Raw genomic sequence first — 18,333 nt, forward strand, 5'->3', positions numbered from 1 at the left:
GGGGAATTAAAATGCACGAATGTCATCTGCAACAGGGAGGGTGGACATATCCACTACACAATGCATGTAAGTCATGATATTCAGGGAGTGGAATGGGTAAAGGGGCACGGCACGGGGGCATGGCCCGTACTGAGGAAACCTGGGGCACACCACTACACACCAACAACCTTTGCATGGGGGTATGCTGCCATGCCAAGGATGTTGCAAAGGTAAAGCCAGGCTCGGAGGGCAGCGCACAACGTAAAACTGGCAGCCTGTCACACGTCAGCCAGTATACTCCCTACATTAACTAGGGCCCAATTACCAACCTCTGGCCACACCTGCAAGTGGAATGTAACATTGACAACAGTTGCCACTACCACCTCCGCTGTGTGTGCAGGTCAAGTAGCAAATGACAGTAACATCCCCATGGATCTAAAACACCCAAATTAGAGGGTTCAGGATGACAACATTAACAAACCCCTGAAATCAAGACAAATGTTCCAGTCCTGTCAAATGTGAATGTCCATAGTTGACACAAACATCAGCCAATGTCATCAACCTTAGGAGGTACACAGCACTAATGTCATACCCATGCTGCATGTCAGGGTCCACCCTGTGCCTGGATCACAATAGCTGCAATGACACCATCCCAAATGTCATACTGCTCAGCCAACAGCATTGAGGGCGAGGACTGGTCACTGAAATACACCTGCACAGTCAGAGGAGGAAATAGGACACTGCTACGACTATCAGGGCAATCCAATGTACCACACATTCCACCAACATAAGCAACACACATTACCAATGCTGACATCCGTATTGTGCCATAACAATGCTATACATAGTATATGCAACATCGCTACTACATATAGGTGGATGTGAAAGATCAGAGACAGGGGCAGGTCCAGATTGTGAAGTGTGGTGCTAGTGCGATCAGAGCACCCACAGCCAGTAAAGGCCTCACCATGAAATGGAAGTAGACGGAGGGTTGAGTAAGACAAGAAGGTGGCAAATCACCATTTGGCCAGAACCAACACCTAGAGGATATGATGCTGACAAGTCCACAAACTGACCACAATACATGTGACATGCAGGTGGGGCATAGGTCGGGTAGAATGCCAATATGAAAGACAGGAACTATGAACAGGAACCAAGATCACAATGTGAAAATAATCGCAAGGCAGGCATGTCACATTACAAATGCCACAACACAGACACACTAATTGTACCGTATTTCATTGCAGAGGACGATGGATTTCCTGCAGATATGCCTCTCCAGGTCTACCCTGATGACATGGGTGACGAGCTGACAAACATCAGCCACCAGATCCTCCAAGAGGTCCTTGAAACCCTCCAGACCCCACCTTCAGTCACAAGGAGGAGTACAGAACTAGCAGTCATCACAGAGGACCCACCCACAACACCAATTGTATGATCCGCCAGCTCCAACATAGCTGAGGACTCTGACAACACTGGCACCAGCTTTGAGAGAACTGTAGTTGGAGTACAGCGGGAGCTGGCCAAGGAGGTGCGGGTGGGGATGCAAAATATGGCAGCCAGCCTAGAGGGGGTGCATTCTTGCAGGAAGTAGAAAAAAGGATGAAGGAAATCAGCACTGCTGTAATACAGTTGACCCAACACCTACAACAGCAATCCTGTCAACGCGTGCACAAATGCAACATTGAACCCCTCAGGGCCAACCTGGCTGCCTGCCACCGTGATGTGGCTGCTATTATTAAGAACCAGCAGTTCTTCCTTGCAGCAGTACTGCCCTTAAGACCCCCACAGTTACCAGCTACTGGGATGTCTGACTCCACGTCTTCAAACACTGAGGTGTGTGCTGCCCCTTCACAACCACTACCACCAAGGGCAGAGGAGACTTCACACACAGCAGAAGATGAAGACGTGGAACAGATTCACCTTCACACGTAAGAGTACCCGGAAGCACTAGTCCCTGCCACATGGCCACCTATTACCAAGGTCCTGTGCTTTGTGACATGCCAGTCTTGCAACAACTGGACTCAAGCACTGTTCTGCAACACACTGTTTATCTTGTCAGCCTGCCCTGTGAATGTCTCTCATTAACTCATTGGCAAATCCTGTTCCTCTGCACTGTCAGACACTTCACCCTAGCATGTCCAATGACATGTCCTTTTGCACTTGTGTAGAATCACAATGGAAGATGTCAGAATAATGGACTCAAAATCATGGACAATGTACATATAGCACTACAGCACTTATTAAAATAAATAGCACTTACACAACCACTTTGTCTCTGTGTAATGTGACACATCAACCGTGCGGTAGATCAGTGAAGTTTGCCTCTGGTTAGTTATTATAGATTGTCAATACAACTGCCCTGAAATAATGTGAGTTGATAACTATGCACAGTGGCCTGGATTGTACCATCATCTGCCCTTCCTGAGGGCTATTTCAGAGGAAAATAGAAACTATACACCATAATGCTGTGTTGGACAGAATAGCGCTTCCTCAAGGGATGTCTAAGCCAGAAAATAGTGCCTTCAAATTTTTGCTTCAAGCCAAAACTAACGTATATGACATTTGCCACAAATTTAAGCTAACACGCACCAAACTGCATGAAGGGATGTGTATGAGTTTCCATCCAAATAAGTAACCATGCTAAACAGTGTAACAAATGATCTATGTGAGTTATGTACACTATACTACAAGAGAGCATACTACCACTCACCATATAAGGATTTCCATGGACATCAGACTGCAGGCAGATTTAACACAGTGTCCCCAATACTAAATCTGGAAGCACAGTATGTGGCATTGAAAACATACATCATGAAATAACCACACTTTGGGATCCAGGGTAACAGGGATGGGTGGTTGCAATGAATGGCCACGTCTTAGCTAAGTAGCTTTGGGGTAGCTGCCAATGTAACAGCTCAGTTGGGAAATGGTTGCAGCATGGGACACAAATTCTAATACAGACACTGTTCACTCATGCCAAGGCCGTGTTCTACAAGCATTTGACACATACTGTAAAGGGTTACCTACATGTTTATTAAACAGTAAAAACAGAAGTTAAAACTAGGGGAAACACCTTACCTAACCTAATCTACTCTAACTACACATTACTCACAACTGTCCCTAACTAATCTAAGATAAACTTACTCATCACATTTAACAAAACAATCTAAACATCAAACCCCCACCCCCCTTACAAGACGGGACACATGGAGGACAACAGATACTAACCTAAACACATACTATCCTATACTAAACAAATATATATTTTGTTGTATTTTTTCTTTTGTAATTGTTTTTTTTTTGAAAAACACAAAAACCCCAACATTGCCCCCACCCACCCACACACATAATTATAAACTGTAGAAATATTCTGAAACCTCCACCCCCCACCCACTACTACTAACTAAACTAACAGCCTATACTAACCTAACACTAAGCCCCCAAACCCACAAAGTGTAAGAACCAGGAAAGAGGAGGGAGGGGAGGGAATCATGTCCATGTAGATACCTACAGGTTGGCCCTCCTCAGGGTCTTTTTTATGGAACGCACCCGCCGGTTGACCTGTGCCACCTCCTGCTGCAGTCTGGTCATCTTACGTAGGACATGGTCCAAGTTCCTTTCCATCTCAGCAAAAGCTTCAGGGTCAATGGCTGCAGCAGGGGTGGTCTGGGTGCCAGCCGAGGAAGTATGGGCCCGTCTTGTTGCAATGGCTGTAGGCAGCCGTGTAGGTGGTGCTGTGACTGGTCCTGGAGCAGTTGCAGTTGATGGTCCCGCAAAGGTCCCAGCTGCTGTTGGTGCCACCTGGGTGGTAGTGGTGGTGCTGCTAGTGGTGGCTGGGGTAGACACAGAAGGGCCCCCTTGTGCAAATGCCCTCCAAGCTCCGGAGGCTCATTCATGGCGATATCTTCTGGCCATGTTGCGGTACCCAGACTCTACATCAAGTATGTGGCGGTATTGCATTGCCCGGCGTTGAAACTCCTGAACCTGGATGGGAGTTATATTTGCAGCTGTTAAGACAAATAGAAAACCAAACACTAGTTCCTACATTGTGTGAAATGGCACAAAAAGTAAATCAGACAATACATCTAATGTACCTGTAACAGCCCATATCATCATAGAGATCACTGATTGTCCCTGAGGAAGTACATGGCAAGCCAGCCTACAAATGTCCTATCACAAATAGCACATCCAAACCCTACAAAGATGGGTAACAACTGGAATGATTTTGGCATCAAAGTTCTGCCAGTTGTCAGATACAAATCGTGCTGTATATCCTTCACCACTGCCAGGCCAACAAATGTATTTGTACTGGATGGCAATCTAGGGCCACAAGATCTGCGAGTTGTAAATGGACTTGCCAGTATGGAAAGCATGTGCTAATCATGAGTGGGTATACTAGGTTTGCACAAGTGATTTACTGATTTACATGTCTGTGTACCAAACTTGTATCATCAGTCCTAGATACACTATTCACAATCCTACGCCTGTGTCTGGGGGAGGGGGGGTGGACAATCAACTAATAATTTCTAACAACAAGGACACCCAGGAAGCTTTGGAAAGCTGGACATGGGTTTGGCCAGTACACCACAGGTAAGGAGGAACTCCAAATAGGAGACAGCCTATTGAACAATCCCATCAACACTTATCTTTGTAAATGCAGACATTTGTCCACATCATTTACTACCAGTAAGCCATGACTTACAACAAACAGATAGATGCAAGAACACCTCTGGCCATGACCTGCATGCACACGTAGGCCATTGTACTCAAGTGCCACATACTCGTAGCACTACATGTGGAGCTACATGCTGCTAGGAAGTTTAACATACAGTCAAACATGTTCATTAGTGAATAGGGAAGCAGAAGTCTGTGGGTAAGACTTTGGCATCCCTATTCTGGGAGAATCCGGGTCTGACTGGCTGACTAATTCACTAATATGGTTCACTGCTACTTTTTCTGAATCAAGTTTTATCCACATGACTCATCCCTATTCACATTGCCGTGCCTACAGGACTGACCTAGAATACCAAAATATGACAATACGATAAGGATTGGCCAACTCAAAGATGCTAATAAAATGATATTCCACTCATGGAACAAAACAAGTGATTGCCCAGCGCATCACACCTTGCTATGTGTCCAACACACAGGAGTCCATCACACATCACCAGCAAACACAACACATAACAGAAATATCAACACTTACTGGAGATGTCTGGGTCCTCAAATCGAGCCACCTCGCCAATAGTGTAGGGTGCCGGTCAACCTGTAAGGCATGGAAGGGAGAAATGTGCTCAATGTCTGTGCACTGTACAACAATTCCAAAGACAAATACTATGTGTAAGATTAAATCAGAAAGTAAAGCCTCTCAAACATGATGATACTGCATCCTACATACCACGGCAAACATGTACAGACCCAGGGACTCCAGTGAGTGATACACACATATCTGCACACATGCAGTGGCCCTAACTATCATGTGGTGGCAAACATGCTCCTTCATTAGTGAGCAGACAAAAACATGGAGTGTATTCCTCTCATTGTGTGTATCCATGAGAGACATCCAAAGCCACTTTCCGTGAGGGCTGCATTACCAGTCAACCAGCCATTGTGACTATGACCAATTTCAGACACACAGATGCAATGTACAGAGGGCCAGGGACAGTTGTTAGCCCTCAATTTGTATCAGTTTCTTCATTTGATGTGGCACAGCTATGATGAGTTGCACCAACCATAGAGATAGGAACCCATGTGCATACCTTTTGCCTGCCATCCCTAATTTAAATGTGGCACTACAAACTCCAAATATCAGTCTAAGATGTTAGCTGAGCGCAGCTAGAACTTGTTACGTATGTGTCCAAATCCAGATCAGACATGTATCCGAAAAAGAATGGAGGGACACAATAATTCCGATTATTTTTGGGATTTCCATGATCGGTTTCCTGATACACTCACCGAACACACATGAAACATATGTTTGCGCCACATTGCCATCATCAATTGACGTGAAGCCTGCACTAATTTTCAGGCTCCTGTTGTGTTTATGAAGTTAGTCTAGCCGTTGTGTCAACAAATGACGGTAATGTGTCGGAAATTTCTATATCTCACAGGCAACTGTGGCCCATATCTATACATATTTTGTAGCAGATTTGTGTTGCTGTTTGACACAAAGGCGGCGCAAATGTACTAAATACAATTGTATTTTGTAAGTTTGCGGCGCTCTTGCTGCCAAACAGGTCTCAATTGCGGTGCTAACAGTGTAGAAATATGGCCCTGTATGTTTCACTTGCATTTCACATGTTCAAAAACATTGCCAGCAGATATTGTAAAACTCAGCTACTGCCACTACAGAGCATTTAAACATGCACATTAACCTGATTTGTACTCACAACAGGGCCACCAATCACAATCTCCATGTGGTCCAGCAGATCTTGCTCCCTGGATACAAGGTCAGCCCAGCGGTGCTTCAGCTGGTGGTCATTTCGTGGTGTGTTGTCTATCCTCTGCAGATGATGCAACACCTTTGCCCACCGGAGCCTCCGTGCCTCTGTGTGATACCCTTGGATCACACAACCACCTGCCACAATCATCAGGGGTAGGAAATGGAACACCAGCCAAATGAACCCACCCAGCTCCTCCTCTCCCAATCTGCCAAGACGAGGCCTACCCAACATTATGGTACAAAAAAGAAAGAGGGAATAAAGAGGAACAAAGGAGAATAGAGGGAAAGTAGGACAGGAAAAATGCACAAAAAAACTACAAACACTGCCCAACTATACCCAAACTACCACTACCCACAACAGACTCCCAACACAACAAAGACAAATGTTGACAACACAAATGACCACAAAAACACTCAGACAGGATATCACACACAGTTATGAAACACAAAAAGACAATTTAAAGACCACACAGGAGACAAAATCACTAAATGCACAGAGAGACAATTCTAGACACAGTCAAACAGTCAGGAAATATCACAGACTGCAAAGGGAAAGTGAAAGTACACTCACTGTACCAATTCTGTAAACAGGATATCCTATTACATCATTTCCTGCCTAAAATGCGGTGCGTTTTTATTGTCATGCGTCAAAATATTATGACGCTTACAGTTTGCGTGTCATTTTCTTTTTTACGCACAGGAGTAGAATTAACCCCGCATCCATATGGTTAAAAAATGTTTCAAACTTAACCAATTTCCGGGGGTACGGTGTGGGAAATACCGCTCAGGGCCAATGGATGTTTCAGGGCATTGTGCGTCATATTTCGAGCAGAAGTGTCATTTTTAGACGCATGTGTGTCATTTTTTGACGTGTATGCAGCAACATTTTTGGCATTAACTGGGTTTGGGTCATTTTACCATTTTAATGGTACAGGACAGTTGTGACAATACTGAGATAGGCTGATTGCATCCACTTTGGGCATGATGGTGTATGGGCACATGTGACAGATCATACTATTGCGGACCATGATCCGCTACTTGGTGTACAGGATTTTCATTCTTCACTGACGCAATAGATGGCCAAACGTGTGGGCTACATATATTTATTACCCAAATTGTCACGTTTGGCGTCAGGAGAGGATAGCAAGGTGACGCACATGAGTACAATTACTCAATGCCTATGGGTCAATGTGTGTGATTTGGCTACTACTATTGTTGTTGACCCACTATGTAACCATCACAAGATGCATTATAGAAAATATGCTTGTATGCATGTTGAGTCAATGTGTCCAACCCTCAGATGCAAGTCAGTGTGGAAATGAGAGAGGACATGTGTTAGTCATACATGTAGCAACAACTGCTGTGTGCATTTTCTAGTTTTTGGGTAACATAAACACCACAAATGACAAAGCATGCACTGGATAGATAGCAGACGGTTGTTCATGTCAATGGTCCAAAACTGTGCCATCACATATCCTGGAATGTTGGATACTACTTCCTAGGCACTTGTTGGTTAACCCACCATGAGTCAGTGACGGGTACATACTAAGTGGGTACCGTGTTTGTGACACGGAGACCCAAAGATAAACCACATTTGTAATGTTACGCCACAGTTGAGGTCATATAACTGAGCCACGAATCTCCTGTGGCAGTGGAGGACCAGCAGACCAAGCAGCACGTGGCCACATATTTCCAGTGGTCAAATGCACAGAGGTGACTGGTTCATATGTGTGGGCCAATGATTAGCCTCTATATTTTTAGGGGTCTATGTTGTCACAGTTACGTGCAGGTCTAGTCATTAGTCTGTGGCGGCAATTTCTGTATCTACAAAGTATCCTTCGCAGATCAATAGCAGTAAAGCCAATGAGGATTTGAAAACACATATGGGGATGGTCCAACCCTGTCACTGTAGACGTGTTATGTGACTGTCGACAGGGCAACCTTTGTGTCCTGAGTAAGTTAATATCTCAGGATTTTTGTACCGGCAGGTGTCATCACAACATTTGTACACAGGTTGGCCTCTAAAATTCCCACTGCATCTGAGAAAATCATTGCCTCTGTGCTGATTATTCTCGCAGCTATTCACCACGCACGCACCATCAATATTTTGTGAGCAATGTGAATCAGCGTGTGACTGTCAGGGTCCTAGCATGTGTAGACATTTCATGCACATTATCTGACGTTGCTGGTTCTGCTGGAGGCACCATACCCAATCCCTGCAGACGGCCATGGTGCACTGTCACAATTTGGGATAGGCCATGATCTGAGTATTTGGAGACAAGTTCCCAACGATGGTACGATAAATAAACAGATTATTCTATACAATGTATTTGAGTATGCATTGTAGACCCACCTGACACAATACCCCAGGAGGAATGTGAGGGTTGGGAAAACAACTATGACACAATTGTAGCCACAAGGAGCCTTTAGGGTAATGAACAGACAGGAGCCAGTCAGGCTAACAGGATGCAGGGTCAATCAGGATCCAGACATTTCACAAGGTAAATACACAGTGGTCAGACTGAGAGTGGTCAGAGGAGGAACAAGACAGTTAAAATGGAAAACGGTGTTTGTCCTGTGTTTTGGAAGGTAACACATTACCCCAAGGGCTGTGTTACACATCTGATTTAAACGGCACGGCATAACAGTGCTATTGATAAAATGGCAGCTTCTATGCTGTTCCAAGCATCTGCAAGGGCAGTGCATGTTCAAATGGCTGGTCTCCATGGAGGTGCTCACAGGTGTGTGCAGCATCAGCCTCTCCCAAGTCCTGTATGTGAGATTCAAGTTCAAAGGGCCAACAGTACCGTTCACATGGGAATCACTGTACAGGTGATAACAGGTCTTAGAAACTACAAGCCAGTACATTATTTAACGTGACGTCCATGCAGACAGAAGTACAATGACTATGGTATACCATACTAAAGGGGGAAGCACACTGGATTTACATTGTGAGTCTGGGAGTGTGTAGAGGAGGGATTATCTGGGTACACATATTACCATTCCAGGGACCTCTGAAGACGGGTGGGGTGAGACTGGGAACATGGGTGTGTCAGGACTTAGGACATGGGCTGACATGTACATGGGATGTCATGTGTACAATGCTTGTCATACCTGTGCCACTTGTGCTATCTATTTGCAGCTTATATTGGTATTCTGGTCACACATAGTCCTTGCAAAGATAGGTGATGTAACAGTTACTGCTGTCAAGGGTCTGTCATACATTCCTGTTACTAATTCAATAGCACATCCACTGCCTCATGTATGATACTTTTTGTTCCATTGTTGACTGATGGTGTCTTAGTTGTGGGCCATATGCTGTAATGAACCATGTTGTCAACATGTATGTGTGAAATATGTGTGGTCCTATGCTATTGCCCTTCAAATGTGAAAAGTACAGGATATATGTCATTTACAGTGTGTGTGAATGTGACTGTGGATTCATACGCATCACAATAGATTTGGAATTTTCTGTGTCCTGATCGGTATATCAGCAATGCTCCATGAGGCTACACTCTTATTCTGATAGTTAGAGATAATGTTATGCAAAAATGATTACCCAGACCATGATATGGTGATTATTATAGGTGTTTATTTACATATGTTAAAACAGTGGTGATGGTGAGTTGAGTCAAAAGAAATTGTGGACAATATGTTGGCGCCTACGCAATCCTGCATCTGTGTTTGGTTGGTCCCCCTCATGTTGATGGCCAGCATCCTCCTCTTCCTCCTCTTCAGGCATTTGTGGCTCTGGTTCAAATAGGGGAATGTTTCTTCGTACACATATGTTATGCAGGATGGCACAGGTCAAAATTATTTTGCAGACCATTTCTGGTAAGTATAGGAGGCTGCCTCCAGTAATGTCGAGGCACCTGAATCTTGACTTTAGGATGCCAAAGGTCCTCTCGACTATGGTGCGTGTCCTCCTATGTGCCTCATTATAGGCAAGCTCTGCTGCAGTGCTTGGGTTGGCAAATGGGGTCATAATCCATGGCTGGATCCCATACCCCTGATCAGCTGAAAGAGAAAATTAGTGAGAAAATGTTGATGTAGCTTGCACCATAAATATCACCTTGCATGGCAGTAGTTCTCTTGTGTTGTCTGTGACTCATTGGGGTTTGTGTTATTGTGTAGATTCCTAGGCTTCTAGGATGTACCATCAGCATTGGGTTGTTTCCTTAGCTGAACGAGTGTTTGGCTGCTGACCGGATGTCAGCAGTATTTTTGGAGAGTTGCAGTACAGTGTGTACTCCCTTGCATTGTGACTTGTGATACAGGTGTCCCTGTGTCTTAACTGGGGGTGAGGTGATAGTTCCATAATCAATTCGACAGCAGTGGTAACACGTTTGCATCTATGTACCCTGGACATCCCATACATTTTGACATATATAATAGATTAATTAAACCATCAGTGAGACCCTTAGATTTTGCAAGGTGACAATTTGCCAAACTTCTCCATACTTTTTGATCACTGACGTGTTAACATTTGACTATACGCTAGTTTCACATGTGTGACAAGTTCACTGCAGACCTATTTCTCTGCCCTTGCCAAGTTGACTCAGGTTATAACATGAACCTAGACTACTGCATATGTTCTAGTTCAGTTGGCTAACTTGGTTGTGAGGTTGTCATTTTGAGTTTCAGTAGGTCCGTATGGCAGTACATCTGTTGTGTGTGTGTTAATTTGTCACAATGCCTATGTGTAGGAATGTGCACTTTCCATATTGTCACATTAAGATGTGTTCTTCACACAGTCCACTTGCCTCTTGGTAGTGGGCAATGTGAGAGCAGGAGTGATGTGAGATATTGGAACGACCTCAATGATTGCACGTGACCTTCATTGTAGTCATCATCATGCTATGTGTGTCATGGTGTTTGACCTGCAGCAAAAAACATTCCACACCCCTTACACAGTACATATTGATTTGTAGGGTGTTGGATTGAGTGTTATTGATGTGATATTGAAAGTTTAATCTTCCCAGATGTACTGCCAGTTGGGGCTATGTGTTTGTCATTGTGTTGTTTTACATTTTCCCCTTGTGTCTGTGGAGTGGCATCAGTTGTTATTTGGAATGGTCATTTGTCCCTAGGTGTGTCTCCCATTGGGTGAAGATATCAAACATGCCTAGTGGTGTCACAAACCTCAGTGTGTTCCTGTCCACATGTCAATGTTGTGGTGTATGTGTTGTGTATCCTAGAGGGCTGCTGTGCAGTGTGTACATAAGTAGGTTTCTGTACTTTCCAACAAGTAGGGCATTTCTATATCGTCCATCCTGGAAGTGTTGATTGATGGTGCAGTGGCGGAAGATGAATGAATCATGTACACTCCCAGGATACTTTGCCACAATGTTGGTGATCAATCCCTGGTGATCGACAATGGCCCGCACATTGATGGACTGTGTGTGCTTCCTGTTGCGGCATAGATGTTCAGTTGCAGCAGGTGGCACAATGCGTACATGTGTGCAGTCAATGGCATCAAGGACGTGTGGGAAGCCATTAATTAGGTAAAACCCCTGTTTTGTCTCCTGCTGCTTCTGCTGTGTGTTAGGGAAGCAGATGTGGTTGGGGAAGCAGGGTGTGAGTGAGATGATGGCATCCAGTACTTTGGGTAGGAATGAGGAGAATGATGGCTGTGAGATCCCAGCAACCAGGGCGCCAGTGGTTTGGAAGGAGCCACTTGCCAACATGTATAGTACAGCTAGAAGCTTGGTTTCTGGTGGAATGGTGCGGGGTGTCCACAAGCTGGGTGCCAACCATGGCTCAATGTTGTGCAGCAGCTGCTGAATGGCTTGCCAGTTCAGCCTGTACCTCTGGGTGATGTCATGTTCCCTGAGGCCATGAAGGGTTGTCCTGGTGCTGAATATCCTCTCCTGCCTTCTACGTTGCCTTTGGGGTCACTGCTGGTGTTGTGGAAGCTGCTGTTGCTGGTCCTGTGCTCTGCGTCTGCGTGCACGCTGGATGAGAAGCACCTCCATGTCTTCCTTTTGGAGCTCTGCTGTTGCTTCTGTGTGTTTTCAATATATACAGGTGTGTTTGCCCCATTTTAACGCCTGCCCTGACCCAGGCGTTAATTTTTTATGCAAATCGGGCTGTGCGTCATTTTCTGACTCCACGTCCCGGCCATGCGTCATTTTTGTGCGGTAGCATAAATAAGGCGCACGGGTGTTTGAGTCATTTTTTGGACGGGAACGCCTACCTTGCATGTCATTAATGCAAGGCGGTTTCCCGCATCCAGAAAATGACGCACACGGTGGGATTTTGGCGTTCGCGGGCTCGTGCATCAAAGTTTAAATATGGTGCACGGTTTGCACTGAATGTGCGTCAAATATTTTGACGCACAATTGGCGCAAACAGAGTATAAATTTGCCCCAATGGTATTTTGTGAGTTTGCGATGCTTTTGTGTCAGAAAATGGTGCAACTGCAGTGCTAAAAAAGTATGAATATGTGCCTATGTGTCTGCATTCCTACCAATCATCACCAAATATACATAACAGGTGGTCTTCTCTGAGCCTGCTTAGTGCAGCAGCTGGGGCCTTGGGCCACTTGATGGCAAGGTTCTCTATTTTAAGTCTGCCTAAATACGAAATGCCATAATAAGAGTGCTCGCAGTGTCTGTATTCTAATGTTTTACTGTCAAGAGTCTATCCTTGTGTGACATTAATAAAAGTGTGTGCTTAGTGATTATGGAAAACCGATGTATGGGTACCTGATATGTATTTAGTAAAAATGAAATGCTATCATTCTGATCCGTAATTCTGTTTTTCATCAAAATGAAAACCTTCTGCTTGCAGCAATTGAACTTTCTTATCCGAAATATAAAAAAATTGATTTTATGGTTAATTATCTGGAAATTCTGTAACTGCCAAGTCGATGCTTGAGAGAAAAGTAATGTATTTTGGAAACATATTTAAAGTGAATTGCTGAGTTCTTAGTATTTCACAGTGTTGTAGCAATAAAACATTGAAGATATGATATTTATTGACAAAACCTGGTGTATGAGCGAGTAGGATTGATGCAACTTGTCTGCAGTATGATTAATATGGTTCCAAAATATGATTGTGGGCATATGGTTCGGTTCATGACAAATAATGAGTCCTAAAGGTAATTTAAAAATGCTGCCATATTGGAGTTAAGAAAAGATAAAAGGTAGATGGGTCAATACGTTTTGGAAACTATATTGAGGACACATTTTATATGACTGACAATTTTTTCTGACAATTATTTCCTGACAGCTGTTTGAACCCGTAGAATGGATTTAGCTTTTTGTGTTCAGACACTAAGGGGCATATTTATACTCTGTTTGCGCCGGACTTACGTAATTTTTTTTACGCAAATCTGGCACAAAATTAACTCCATATTCACATTTTGGTTCTAGACATGTCTAGCACCAAAATATTGGAGTTAAAGTCACTTTTTACCTGTGGAAAACTACCTTGCGTCAATGAGGTGCAAGGTAGGCATTCCTGGGCAAAATATGACTCTAAGGCCCTAGCGCCTAATTTATCGTCCTGTGCAAAAATGACGCACGGGGGGAGGAGGGGTCAAAAAATTGTGAAAAGCTTGTTTTGCACCATATTTTAATGCCTGGGTCAGGGCAGGCGTTAGGGGACCTGTGGGCTTATTTCCCTGGTGGAATACTATGGAATAAGCCCACAGGTGCCCTCCCCATGCCCCAGGGACACCCCCACCCACACCAGAGGGACAGCGAAGGAGGCGGGAATCCCATCCCGGTTGAGTATCGGTAAGTACAGGTAAGTATTTTTTAAGTCACATTTGGGGCCCTGAAATGGCCCCCCCTACATGGAACGGGTGCAAAGTGCAGGGATGTGTTGTATTTACAGCAATACAACGCAGGCACCCTAACACCATGGTGCAAGAATGCCTACGTGGCAGGTATGATTGTTTATGTACAGGAAGGGACACATAGAAAGAGGAAAAAACAAGGTGAAATAAAGATATTTCTCCTTGTTGCGCCACTTTTATGACACCCCTGGAGTGGCGTAGGAATCTGACGCATTCCCAGCCTTGTAAATCTGGGAATGCGTCAGATTCTAGGGTTGTGGCCTGGGAAAACCCACAGCAACACCAATGAAACCCAAGTTGCACGCAGAATAATGCGTGAAAGGTGGCCATATTTACAAGGCCATGAAAAGCCAGCACACTGCCCCACGTGGGAGTCATAAAAAGTAACACTTGGTGGCTCTAGGGGCTTGAAAATATGCTCCAATGTTCAATATAGTCCTAAACTGAAGCCTAATGTTAAATCTATTCTGAACCCGAATCTTCTCCCTAAATTTAATGCTAACCCTAAAGTTATTCCGACCCAATGTCTTTACCTTATGATTCATCTTTATTCTGATCAAGGGGTGTATGTAAATCATCCCCTAGCAGATCTGCGGTGCAGGGAGCACAACCTTTCAGAGGTCTCCTAGTCAACCTAAGTCCTATCAACATGTTTGAAATCAGGAATTCTGGGGGGCTTCGCCGCACCTGCAGGGGGAACCCAATCATTTAGGGTACACCACTGCTCTGAGCCAGGAACGCAAGCAAATTGCTAACCTTTATTTATATTTCATATGTGCCAGGGGCAAAATGCCTTTTGTCATCATACATTTTTTAATAATTTCTTATTTGTATATTTTTGGTATTTGTGATTTAGGTGTTAGATTATGTATTGTACATGTATACCCTGCAGGTAACGTGTAATAGTCGTATAGCAGTACTGCTGTTATAACATTTAAACCATGCCCCTGAGTTGAAATGTTGAGATGTATGGGTACATAATAGACACCTCAAGTTTATTACACCCAGGCAGTCTGATAGCTGTTTGTCACAATGGCCCATAAACTCACTCCTTACACCCCCCACTCAATGCTGAGCTCAGGGATTCTTTTTTTATCTCTATACAGTATGGTTAGGTTATTTGGCATTTAGCAATCAATATTTATTTGGATGACTGCTAGTAAACCAAGCATAATGTAATGACAGTATAACTGTTAGAAAATGTAATTCAGATGAGAACCGACAGTATTGCAATCTCGCCATGCCATGCAGCATGTTTGTCTGTTTATATATTATTTGTGAAAACACTGACGTTTATGTGTCATCAATATCGTGTTGTATTTAAAACTCATGGGAAGGTGACATTTGTTCTGTACGTATGTTCTGGCAATCGAGGTTTTTGTATCTGTTAAATGTTGCATCGATATCAATATTGGCATAACTATCGACTGTTAAGCCGTGTAAACAAGTTCATGAGCCAGAAAATCTATGATTGATCCTAAAACCGATAGATTGCTGAGAAAAGACAGGGAGAACTAAAGAAGTGATGAATGGATGAATGAAAGAAGGATGAAAAAAGAAGAGAATGAGAAGAATGGAAAGAAAGATAGGACAAAGCACAGGGAAGAAAAAAGAGAAGTATGGATGGTGGTACTAAGGGAAGGCAACGAGGCAGTGAAGCCAACCAAAAAATGTCTATGAAAGAAATAAAGAAATATTTTGAAACATGAAATGCAGAGTTCACATGTGGAAGAAGACTATTGGACTCATCTTATTTGCGTATCTCTTTTCTTCCTTGAAAACTACAAATTGTTTTCTCTTAGAAATAGTTACTGCTTTGCTGGCCTCACTCTCGAAGAAAGATAATGTCCAGATTGCATCCCTGGGCCCTTTCTATACATGTGCTACGTGTTTCTATTTGCGCCACGGAGCACCGTTCATAAGATGTGCCTGTCGCAGACCGGGATAGAGGTCTCCATGAGACCCCCTTTCCCTCCTCCAGGGGCTGTAATACTGATCCTTATTCTTCATTTTCTGCAGTGTGGGCATTGTTGCATCATTGATGTTCTTTTGGCTCAAATCCGTCATGCAGTTCCTGTATCTGCAATGGTTTAATCAGTTAATATTCTGCTGCAGTCCAGTCTCACTGGCTGGACATAAATGCTCCAAAAGTGAACTTGCCAATTCTTTCCTTAGTGCATCTTCTCACAATAATGACCACGTTCGAAGTGACACAACATTCCGTGTAAGATTTGTCTAGTTTTATCAGTCTCCTTGTGTGCTCTTCACATAATTTTTGGCTTGTGACATTCTGTGTGGCTTTACTCCACATAAGTAGTCATCACTCTGGCAACCGATCATCTCTTGACAAATCTCTTCCAAATGTTTTCACACCCTCAGGGCTTTAACTCTACTCAGTGACGGTCTCAATGTTAACTGTAAACAGATATACCAAATCTTTCACACCTTTATTAATGCCAGTTCTGTCAAACAGCACCAGCGATCTCTCTCACATGACATGCCTGAACAAAAGCATCAGCTCTTTCCCTTCATCCACTTTACCCCATGCCATGATTTAAGATATAGTAATGTTTTATCCACCCTATTGGGTGATTTTTAAATATATAACTAAATGCAAGCAGATAATATATTCTGCCTTTTGTCGTCTCCTTTGGCCTTCTGCTCAAGTCAGAAAAGCATAGTAACAAGCCGGTATTGTGCTGAATGTAGTCTTAAAGTATGTTTCAGTTTTTATTCCCTTTACTGATGCCACGTTTTTCCCGGCTCACTATTCAGGGATCATTATTTTCCCAGACCACTGGATAATTATCCATTCCCAGTCACTCACCATGGATTCAAAGGGTCATACGACGTTCTACCTTTCTTCTGTCATTACAACATGTAATGATTTATTAGCATGAGGTGATTTCATATAAATTTTACATTTCTATTTTTTCTGTATCCTTAGTGTTGCAAACTTGTAGCTTGAGCTTATTCCGATGAGCTAATTCTGACCTCTCTGCAGTTTTTGTTTCTGAATTTTGTTTGGGTTCCCTTCTATAGATTCACATATATTCCAGGCCTTATATGCTTGGTCTCAAAGGATCAATACTCTAATTGGCAACTTCTTGGGGACATTCTGAAAGCTTTCCTGGGAATGCGTTCCACCCATTGCTTACCATTAGCTTTGTGTTTTTTTTTGTAACCCACATTTGCTGGCTTTATTTATTTTAGGCTGCCAGGCTTGAGTTTATCCCTCCCATGGAACATTGCCTATTTACTGTATTCTTCCCAGAGTGCTCGCATTCAAAGACAGAGGCCAAATGTCATGTTCTGACTTCTCTTGCATCAAAGAGAGAGGCTTTATGTGACAATCTTTCTGTGAAATGAAAGGCTGCCTGTAAATGAACTGTGCAGATATTTCAGAATATATCTGAATTAGGGAAAGCACAAATGAGGCACTTATTTTGCAATTCAGAAGTGTGGTGGAAACAAATATTTTAATACAATCAAAACAAATCCATACACTAGGTGATGACATTTCCACACATTATCAATTGTGTGCTGTATACTTTTATCATTAAAACCGTGGGCCTCATTTTTAAGGCCGTAGCGCCATACTGCGCGTCCAGGACCGTCATTTTTTTTATGCTCCGGTCGCACAGTGTGTCAGTCCATACTTACAAGGTCATGCAAAGCCACCTTGCATGGCTTTTCATGGTCTTGTAAATATGGATCCCTTTCATGCATAACATTGTGTGAAAGGGGCGATCCATGACTGTTGCTTGGGGTGTTCCCAAGCACACCCATGGAACCTAAAGGAATTTGATGCTTTCCCAGATTTTCAAGTCTGGGAATGCGTCATATTTCTGCACCACCTCAGGGGTGGCATAAGAATGACTGAACGGAGAGAAATATCTTTATTTCTCCCGGTTGTTTCCTCATGCTGTGTGTGCTGCATTCTGCAACATAGATCGAAAGAGGAAAACACTTCTTGTGATTGTTTTTGTTCAAGAAGGTGAACCTTCCTGCACAAAAACAATTGTCCCCACAACGCAGGCACCCTTGCACCATGGTGCAAGGGTGCCTGCAATGGTATGTGTTCCTGCTGTCATTTTAGAGTATG

Source organism: Pleurodeles waltl, chromosome 5 (assembly GCF_031143425.1).
Source record: "Pleurodeles waltl isolate 20211129_DDA chromosome 5, aPleWal1.hap1.20221129, whole genome shotgun sequence".
Lineage (NCBI taxonomy): Eukaryota > Metazoa > Chordata > Amphibia > Caudata > Salamandridae > Pleurodeles > Pleurodeles waltl.